This window comes from Sus scrofa, chromosome 17 (assembly GCF_000003025.6).
Source record: "Sus scrofa isolate TJ Tabasco breed Duroc chromosome 17, Sscrofa11.1, whole genome shotgun sequence".
In the NCBI taxonomy this organism is placed as follows: Eukaryota; Metazoa; Chordata; class Mammalia; order Artiodactyla; family Suidae; genus Sus; species Sus scrofa.
The window spans coordinates 49,887,278-49,895,880 of record NC_010459.5 but is presented as its reverse complement, the minus strand read 5'-3'; the positions used below and the strand labels follow the sequence as shown (position 1 = coordinate 49,895,880).

The following is an 8,603-nucleotide window of genomic DNA, read 5'->3' as shown; positions in this document are numbered from 1 at the left end:
ATCACAGCTCTGATCACCAGTGTTCAGCCCATTCCCCCTGGAGCGAGGATGAAGCTCCAAAAGTCTAAATTCAGTCTGCACTGAGGTCAAGTCCCAGCCTACCACGGACCGGAAGGGTGACCTCGGGCACGTCACCTTATTCTCGGTGACGCCATGTCATTGTCTGAACTGGAGATGGTGACAGTAGCCTCTCCCCTGGAGCCCTGGTGGAATTCAGCGAGTCTGGAACCTAAAGGGCTTACATGGCAACCTGTCGTATACGCACCCTGGAAGCACTCGTGGTTCATATTACTATCCACTCCCCAAGCAGTGACGGAACCCTGTTCAGGCTGCAATGAAGCAGGCGCGGTCCCGATCTTCACGGGGTTGGCATTTCACTGGGGTGACAGACATGGCAATTACGGGTGATCATCTATTCAGTGAAACTCTGGGTAATCATCAATTCATTACACCTGAACCTGCCTTCACTGATCAAGGTCATTTTAATTGTTGCTAAAAAAAACCGGCACGTGTTCCATACAGCACGTAACCGAAATAAGACGTTTGCCCGAGGTGTTCTCTGCGAACTTGGAGTCAGCTGTGCCTAGTTGGAGCTGAGCCAGTTAAGACTGGATGGGCCCACTGACCCTCCACCTGGGCATGCGCCAGTGTCCGCTCCGGGACCTTTTGACCACAGAGGGCTGAAAACTCCACCCTCAGATCATGCTAAGTGCCTTCATTTTGAACACATGTCCCAGGAAGAGGCCTACAGTTTAGTTCCACCTGCTCAGAAGGATGGTGATACACCTTTTTCTTATTTCCAGCCTCTGCTCCCCACCCCCACCCCCACGCCTAGGACCGCCCAGCTTCTCTATCCCATAATACTCAGAGCCCCACGCCTTTGGGGAGGTAGATCTGAGGCGTGTCCTCCTGTTTCCACGCTTGGCTATCTTGCGAATTAATGCTTTTTTTTTTTTTTGCTGCCAACATCAAAATTTCAGTATTTTGGCTTGCTGTGTGCTGGGCAAAATGAACCTGGTTTGGTTACACTATGAAGAGGGTTAAATAGGGTGGTGTGATGCACAGTAAGGAAGGGACAGAGACCTCTGTAGGCGAAGCAGTCACAGAAGGCCTCCCGGAGGAGGTGTCTTTAGCTGCACCCCAAAGATGAGTAGGAGCTTGAAGGGCCAAGAACCAGGGAAGGCAGGGCAGGCGGGGGTGGGAATGCAGCAACTGCAAAAGCCCCATGCGGGAAAGGAAACGCGTGTCCAAGGGGGGAAAGTTTATAGGGGCAGAGAGAGACCAGAGTCAAGAATTTCAATGTACCTGTGAGGGAAACTACAGAAGGGGTTTGAGCATCAGAGAACCCAGGCGACTCTTACTCTCTTCCGAGATCCTCTGGCTGCTGAGCACAGCCGGAGAAGCAGGGCAGAGCCAGTGAGGCAGCCAAGAGGCCAGGGCAGCTGGCGCTGCAGAGAAGCTGGGAGACGGAGCCCGGTGGACCAAGCCAGGGACCTCCCGGAGGCGGCGCCATGGACATGGCCGAGCCAAAGGATGGGTGTGGGAGAAAAAGGGGACGGAGGGCAGGTACTCGAGGCTGCTGGCCTGAGCCACTGGGCACAGGATGCTTGACTGACTGAGGACACCTGCGGAGAAGCAGATGGACCTGCTCTCAGAAGGGGGCAGAGGGACAGTGTTTCGTTCCCCCAGTTCCAGGGCGATGCTCCAGACAGCCCAGAGTCCCAGCCCCGTGTGTGTGTGTGTAGGGATCAAGACGTGCTCCTCATGGCTGGGCAGCGATGGGGAACGGGGTGCAGGGTGTGACTGCAGCAGATTTACCCAAAAGGAGCGTGGCTTCCTCTCCCCGCAGTAAATAGAGCTCCCCACCCCCACCCCCGCATTCCATCCACCGAGGGCCTGGGAGCTTGGATCTGTCGGGACTCGGGGCTCCTGAGGCCTAACCTGGCTGTCCAGGGCCAGGCTCTTCTCTAAATGCCTCCCCCCCACCCGCCCCCACAGCTGTCCCAGGACCCGCCTCCTGGGTGTCAGGCTTACTGACTGAGAGGTAGGAAGAAGGAAAGCTTACAGGGCGGAAGCAGAGACTCCATCACCGTTTCTGTTGCTAATCTCAGTCGGTCTTGGTCAACGTGTCTCCACAGGAGACGTCACTGGCACATGGCACAGGGCGATTCGTTGGAAGGGACGTCCCAAGGCTTGAAGGGCATTGATATTTACCCTAGACATCGTAACGACTGAAAACGCCCCACCCGTTTCCAAGTGCTAGGTCTGCATGCAAATCGTACCCTGAAAATGTCGTGGAACCTGGGAGAAGGGCAGAGGGACATGCCCCACCCCCCTGGCACCGCTGCCTGCCAAGGCTCTTGACAGGCTTTCCAAACCAGTTAGCTGCGGGCTCTGCTGCCTGCAGCTATTCCATCAATGACCGGCCACATCTCCAAAGAAAGTGCCTGCTACTCAGCTTTCAGCCCTGCAGCAATAGGCCATTGTGAAGAAATGCGAGAATAGACAAGGGGACCCAGGCAGCAAGGCATCCAGGCAGTGCAGCGTTTACGAAACATCGTAGCAGGAACAGGGCTGGGCGTCAGGGTCCAAGGAAGAATTAAAGACACCGGCCCCTAGTGCAAGGCGCTCACAGTGGGTCCAGAAGACAAAGAAAGTGTTCCCTCCCTGAGAGCGCGTCCTTAGGCAGGAGGAGTTTTTAAACTGCAAGACTAACGGATCCATGTGTCAGTTCCATTTATCACATCTTGAAGAGTATTTTTATGCCGGAGTACAATGACATGGGATGAAGTGGAATACAGTGGAATGCAAAAGAATAGAATGGAATGGAAAACATCGACCAGAGACTGTCCCCCTCGGCCCACATAAGTCGTATGTTCTTAATAGTTTGTTTCAGATTATGTCAGAGTGTATCTTGACTTAAATGTGTTCTGATATTGGGTCATGTACAAAAAAGATCGAAGCGCACAGTGTAGACACTCTGGTGTCCCGGATGAACTGTGGAACAGGAAAAGGACATTGGGGAAAACCAGGGCAATCGGAAAAAAGGATGGAGTTTAATAAAGCCTGGTGTGGCCGCACTGGTGACAGAAGAAACTTTGCAGCACGGACTAGAAACAACTGGGCTGGAAGCGTCAGATTTCTGCCGGAGTAATTTGCAGGTGGAGGGCATCCGCACACGCTGCCAACTGTCCTGAGGGCCGTCAGCCTGAATGATTTCCCCACACGCCTGGGAGGGGGCAGGACAGGAACTTTCTTCGAGCCTCAAAGATGAGGAAACTGCAGGCTTCTTTGGGGACACTCCCCAGAGGTCCCCAGGCCTGGGACCAGCCGCCCAGACTCTGATCCAGGAGGGTCCCACGGCGCTCCTGTCTCCAGGCGTCTCTGCAGTTCCAGCCACCATCAGGCAGAGAGAACTCAGGTTTTAGGAAAGACCCCCCCCCCCCGCCCCGGGCCAAGACTTCCTGGGCACAGACTCCCCCGTCCCCTCCTGGGAGCACAGCTTCCTACTGTGACACCTCTCTTTAACGCCATCGACTGTCAGCTCCTAAGGACACCGCCTGGGCTGAGCTCAGGATGTGACAAAGGAAGCAAATCTTCCAGGTTCTGATTCCGCCACAGCCCATGGCCCATCATCACGCCTCAGACAAGAGCCAAAAAGGGGGGGACAAAAAGGACCATAGGATTTCTTCCAGAAGAGAAACACCCCAGGAAACTTGAACACCATCCTGCCTGGGGGTGGTGAACACACACCCCTGTTTATATTCTCTCCCCTCGTGCAGGGTGTGGGGAGGGGTCCTGTCCACATGCCCCCGCCCCCAGGGTCCCTCTGCGGGGCCCAGGCTGTGGTGTGTGGGTTCAGGGCGTCACGTAGAATGGGTTCTGGAGGCTGAGCACACACAGCCTTGTTCTTGCTGGAGGGTCAACAGGCTCCATGACGACCCAGGTCACATGTGCCATGACGTGTGCCCACACGGCAGTGCAGCCAGGGGACAGGGCACAGCTTTGGGAGCTCCCAACCCCCACCCTGTCTCCTGTCGAGCCAGCAGGTGGGGCGGGCAATCTTGGGGATTTCTCCCCCGCACGGAATCCACCCACAGGCGCTGGGAGCCCACACCCTGTGCCAGCTTGGTGCCAGGCCCTGGGGAGGCAGCCGAGATCCCAGGCCTGCCCTGCAGACCCTGCCCTCATCACGGGAGACAGACGATGAGCAAGAAAGCAAAGCAACGCTGCAGGCAGTTTCAGCGAACGGACGTGTGCTGGGGAGAACCTTAACCAGACAGAAGTGGCGGAGCCGCAGGCGGCCGGACTTGGATGGGGACTCCGGGAATGAGGAGGGGACATGTGACCTGAGTCCTGAAGAAGGAGCAGGTTGGGAGGGGTCGGGAACCAGGCAGGAGCAGGCCCTGCGGGACCCCTGGAGAAACGGCCTCTCGCTGCCCCCACCCCAAAACCCCTGCAATCACGGCAGGACGTTGTTTAGAGCCCCTGTAATGCCTGGCAGAGAGCAGAGACTCTGGTGCAACAGGCTGCCTGGGTTCAAATCCCAGCTCTGCCACTCACTAACTAGGTGAAAGCTTGAGCTAGTTAATTAACCTCTCTGTCCCTGTTTCCTGATCTATAGAGATCATAGCATCCACCTCAACGGGCTGCTGTAAGGATTAAGTGACTTACCGCACTTAGCACGGTGCCTGAACCCAAGTATGCGTTGTCACTGTTACTGATGGGGTGGAAAAGCCCAGCATGCTACAAGGGACTGTCGCAAAAAAAGCAAAAAAGGCAATGGGTCTAGACCCGGATGTCCCACCTGACATGCAGAGGGTGTACTTGAAAAACAAGCACCGCTGGCTCCAGGATATCCACTTTCCTAGAGCCTGTGTGTACATTTTCACATAGGCAAGGAATTCAGCAGCAGCCTGGCAACTCAACCCCTGCTGCCTGCCCATCCCCTGTTCTCCCCGTTTAACCTGCCCTCTGCCGCCCTCCACCCGCTATGGTCGAGCCTGGGCTGTCATTGCTGTTCAGACACCAAGAACCAGGAGCAGAGAGAACAAGCACGGGGCAGGCATGGGGAGAGGGCGTGAGCAGGAAACACTGACAGGCCATGATGCAGCTATGAGCATCGTTGTCACAGTAACCAAAGGGAGACAGTGACAGAGACCAGCCGATTCCCTGGTGGCAGGTCCCCTCCCAGGACAGTGGATCTGGGGAAGCAGAACCCACCTGGGCCGCCCTGTGAAGCCACTCGGGCTTGCTGGTTTCTGCCTTTAGCAGCCCCAGCCGCCCTGGGACCCAGGTCTCAGCCCCAGCACAGGGGACCTGCCTCTCCCCTCTGTCTTCTGGGACTTGTCTGAGCCCCAATGTCGCCATCCAAGCTTCCAGCCCTGGTGCCCACCCCCTGCCCCACTGTGTGACCTCCTCAATCAGGTCCTGCACACCTGACCCCACTCTGTACCCTTGCGCAGCCTCAGATGGGCACCCCTGGGGATGTGGAGGGCCTGGGACGCGGCCTGAGGCCCCTTTCCATGGTGGGAAATGATGCTTGAATCACTCCCATCACGCCTGACACCAGTGTGCCTAGGACGCAGGAGAAGGGGGCAGGAACTGTGTCCCCTTGGCCAGAACCAGCTTCCATCAGGGCAGGAGAAGCAGAAGAGGAGGCGCCGAGCTGATCCGAGCGGCCACAGTCTCCAAAACATCTCCCACCCACAGACGAGCGCCCTGCCCACAGAGATGCCTGGGCGCCTGGAACCAGCAGATAATAGATGCCCCTGAACTTGCAGAGTCCTGCCCGGATTTCAGTCTTAACAAGTAATTTGCAAGAAGTAATTTGCCAGATTGAGCAGCTGCCAAGAATCCACGCTGATTGGCGTTTTCCCTGGGCGGCTGTTCTCCTCGAAGGAGCCAGACTGGGGCTGGGGGCTCCTCCTTGGCGTCACGGGCCCTCGCGGTCTGCGGGGAGTGACAGAGCGCAGGGCCGATGTAGTGCACGGGTAGGCTGCCCTGCAGGAGGCCGTCGCTTGGCGTGTCCCCTCCTGATTAAAGGGCAGCAGCAGTTGTTCCCCATCAGCGCTGACAAAAGAGGACGGCTTTGGTCCCAGGGAGCTCACGGGAGCGCCTCGGATGCCAAAGTCTGGCGCCTGCCACCTGGCGTTCTTCAAGTGACCCTTTCAGGAGAGACGGCCATTGTGAGGGAGAGGGTTTGCGTGGGGCCTCCATCCGGCCCCGGGAGGGGTTGCTCTGCCCGTGTGGGGGCAGGAGGACAATGTCCGGAACCTGACCCTGCCCTGGCCTTGCAGGGGACAGGGCTACAGGTGCCAGTGCCCACAGGCCTGGGAGTCAGTCTCCTGCAGAGGCTGCGGGAGGGGCCTTGGCCCACAGGATGAGCCTGTCTCCAGCCAGGCGAGGCCCCTGGAACTAAAGGCCCAACAGGGCCCAACCTTCTGGCCACCAGGGCAACCCCAGGAAAACGGAGGTCTCTGTCCACACCAGGACTTGAGCTATGTCAGGACAGGGCCTGTCCCATCAAGTCCCTGTAACCTGAGTCGTCGTCCCCAGCCCCCGCCCCCGAGAGAGAGCCTGCCTCTGCCACCCAGGAATGGAGCAGGCACCCCCTCTGAACCGCATCGCCTGGGTGGGCAGTCACCCCTGAAATTCACTGACCTGCTGAGGGGGGGTCTACGTTCTTGGGAGAAAAGCCCTCCGTTCACACCACCCAGGCCAGAGCCACACACACCCCGAGGCTCCAACATTCCAGAACGCTTCTCCCCTTGGGTCAGAGGTCACACTGTAGACCAATCCCAGCCAGCAGATGTGTCTAGCTTGTCCCTCCTGGTATGTTTTGAAAAATGGGAACCAAGGTGAAAAACACAAGATTTCACTAGAAAATCTGATTCCTTGATTCTCCAAAGGTCTCAGGAAAGCAGGCCATCTGGGCCCAAATCTCTCCTGGTGGCCTTTGGTGGCACAAAGTCCAGGCTGTCCCTTCAGACAGGTGCAGGCCCCGTGGTTTGCCAGAGTCCCCACCCCTCCCTATTCTTCCCAACTTGGAGACCCAGGATCTGCCACCCCAGCTCCTGGGCTGCACTGGCCATAGGCCACTTGCTGGCTGCGTGTCCTGGGCCACCTCCTTCCCTCCCTGAGTGTGTCCCCTTCTACAGCGGAAACCACCCCACAGGGCGGGGAGATGGCCTGAGTCAATACCCTGAACCTGCTTGCAGGTGTCTGGCAGGTCCTGATCCCTCAGGATGTGCTGGATGGGGGCTGGCTGGCTCTAGCCCTCCTCACTCCTCTGTCACTTGCCAGGCCCCTCTGGACACTGGCTTTGAGACCTGCTCCCGACAGAGGAACCGGATTTGGCCATTTCTCTCCAGCTTTCTCCACGCCCGCCTCCTTCTCCCCAACCCCCACCCCATGTTCCACACCAGAGGGCGAGTCCCACAGAGCCTGCAGTCCTGCCACGTGGAGTCCTGGGTTCCCACCATCCTGATCCCACGTCACTGCAGGCCCCTCCGACGGACGTGTTCGGATTTGCTCCCACATCTCGGACCTGGAGGTGAACCCCTCCTTCCGCCAGCGATTTCAGGACCGCCTGCCTGGAGAGCTGGTCAGACTTGCGAGCGTGTCCTTTCTTCTTACGCTCACGCTCCATCCGTGAGACACTTCAGGCTTCACCAGATGGAATGCTGATATACGCGTTAGGTACTTCGAAAGCCATCAACTGTAATCCCATGACTACTGGCTGTACTTTTAATGCTCTTTGCCCCCAAGCCCCCATCTTAATTGTGGGCCAGCTCAAAACACCCACACACGGAGCGCGAGCCAATTGTGTGCCTCGCTGCCTCACCTGACAGTGGGGGTCCTGAACAGTGAACAGCTGACCTGCATGAATTAACGTGTGAGCCCCTGTACGTCCGGGAGCTTTTAAACTTATAAACAGGTAGCAGCTGGGTTGCCATGGTGACCTGTGGACCGACGCCAGGGCTCACCCTCCGCACTCATGGCCTCCTCTGATCAGCAGGGTCACGCGAGCTCTGCGAGAAGGCAGAGGCATGGCCTGGCATCTTAACGACGCCGGACTTGCTGGGTCTGAGTGGCGAGTGTGTGGGGATGAGCGAGGGCGTGTGTGTATGCGTGTGCGTGCGTGTGTGTGAGGCTGCACGCACGTATGTCCAGGCCCCACATGTATGGGATGAAAACTGATCAGCCCCAAAGAGCTGCTGGACACAGATCTCTTTCATGCGCTACCAGAGACCAAAGCTGTGAGGGGTCGCTGGATGGACAACTTTTGTTTCTGCGTCAAGGCAGCTACTGACTGACTCAGCGCTGAGGAAGCCGCTCTGTGGGGCCCATAGAGACCCACCCACCCCCTGGCTCTGTCTCACCCGCCCCCATTTCCCCCCTCCTCTTCCCCCTCTTTTCCCTCCCCTCCTCCCCCAGCCCCCAACCTCTCCCATTTTCTCTCACTGCTGCCTTCTTCGTCCTGCAATGCCCCCTCATCATGGATGGGGAGATGAGACCCACGTCCTTGTCTCCTTGACACTGGTTTGTACTCATTTTTAAATTCTTTTAAATTTTTAAAAATTTTTGTCTTTCTAGGGATG

The 8,603-nt window shown here is 57.4% G+C and overlaps 1 long non-coding RNA gene across 1 annotated transcript; it reads right to left on the bottom strand.

Moving 5' to 3' along the window:
• LOC110257436 lies at positions 945–7,635 on the bottom strand. The gene is made up of 2 exons (XR_002340021.1): positions 7,550–7,635; positions 945–6,831 (listed from the first exon to the last, which is right to left on the bottom strand). It is a non-coding gene; the product is annotated as an uncharacterized LOC110257436 (long non-coding RNA).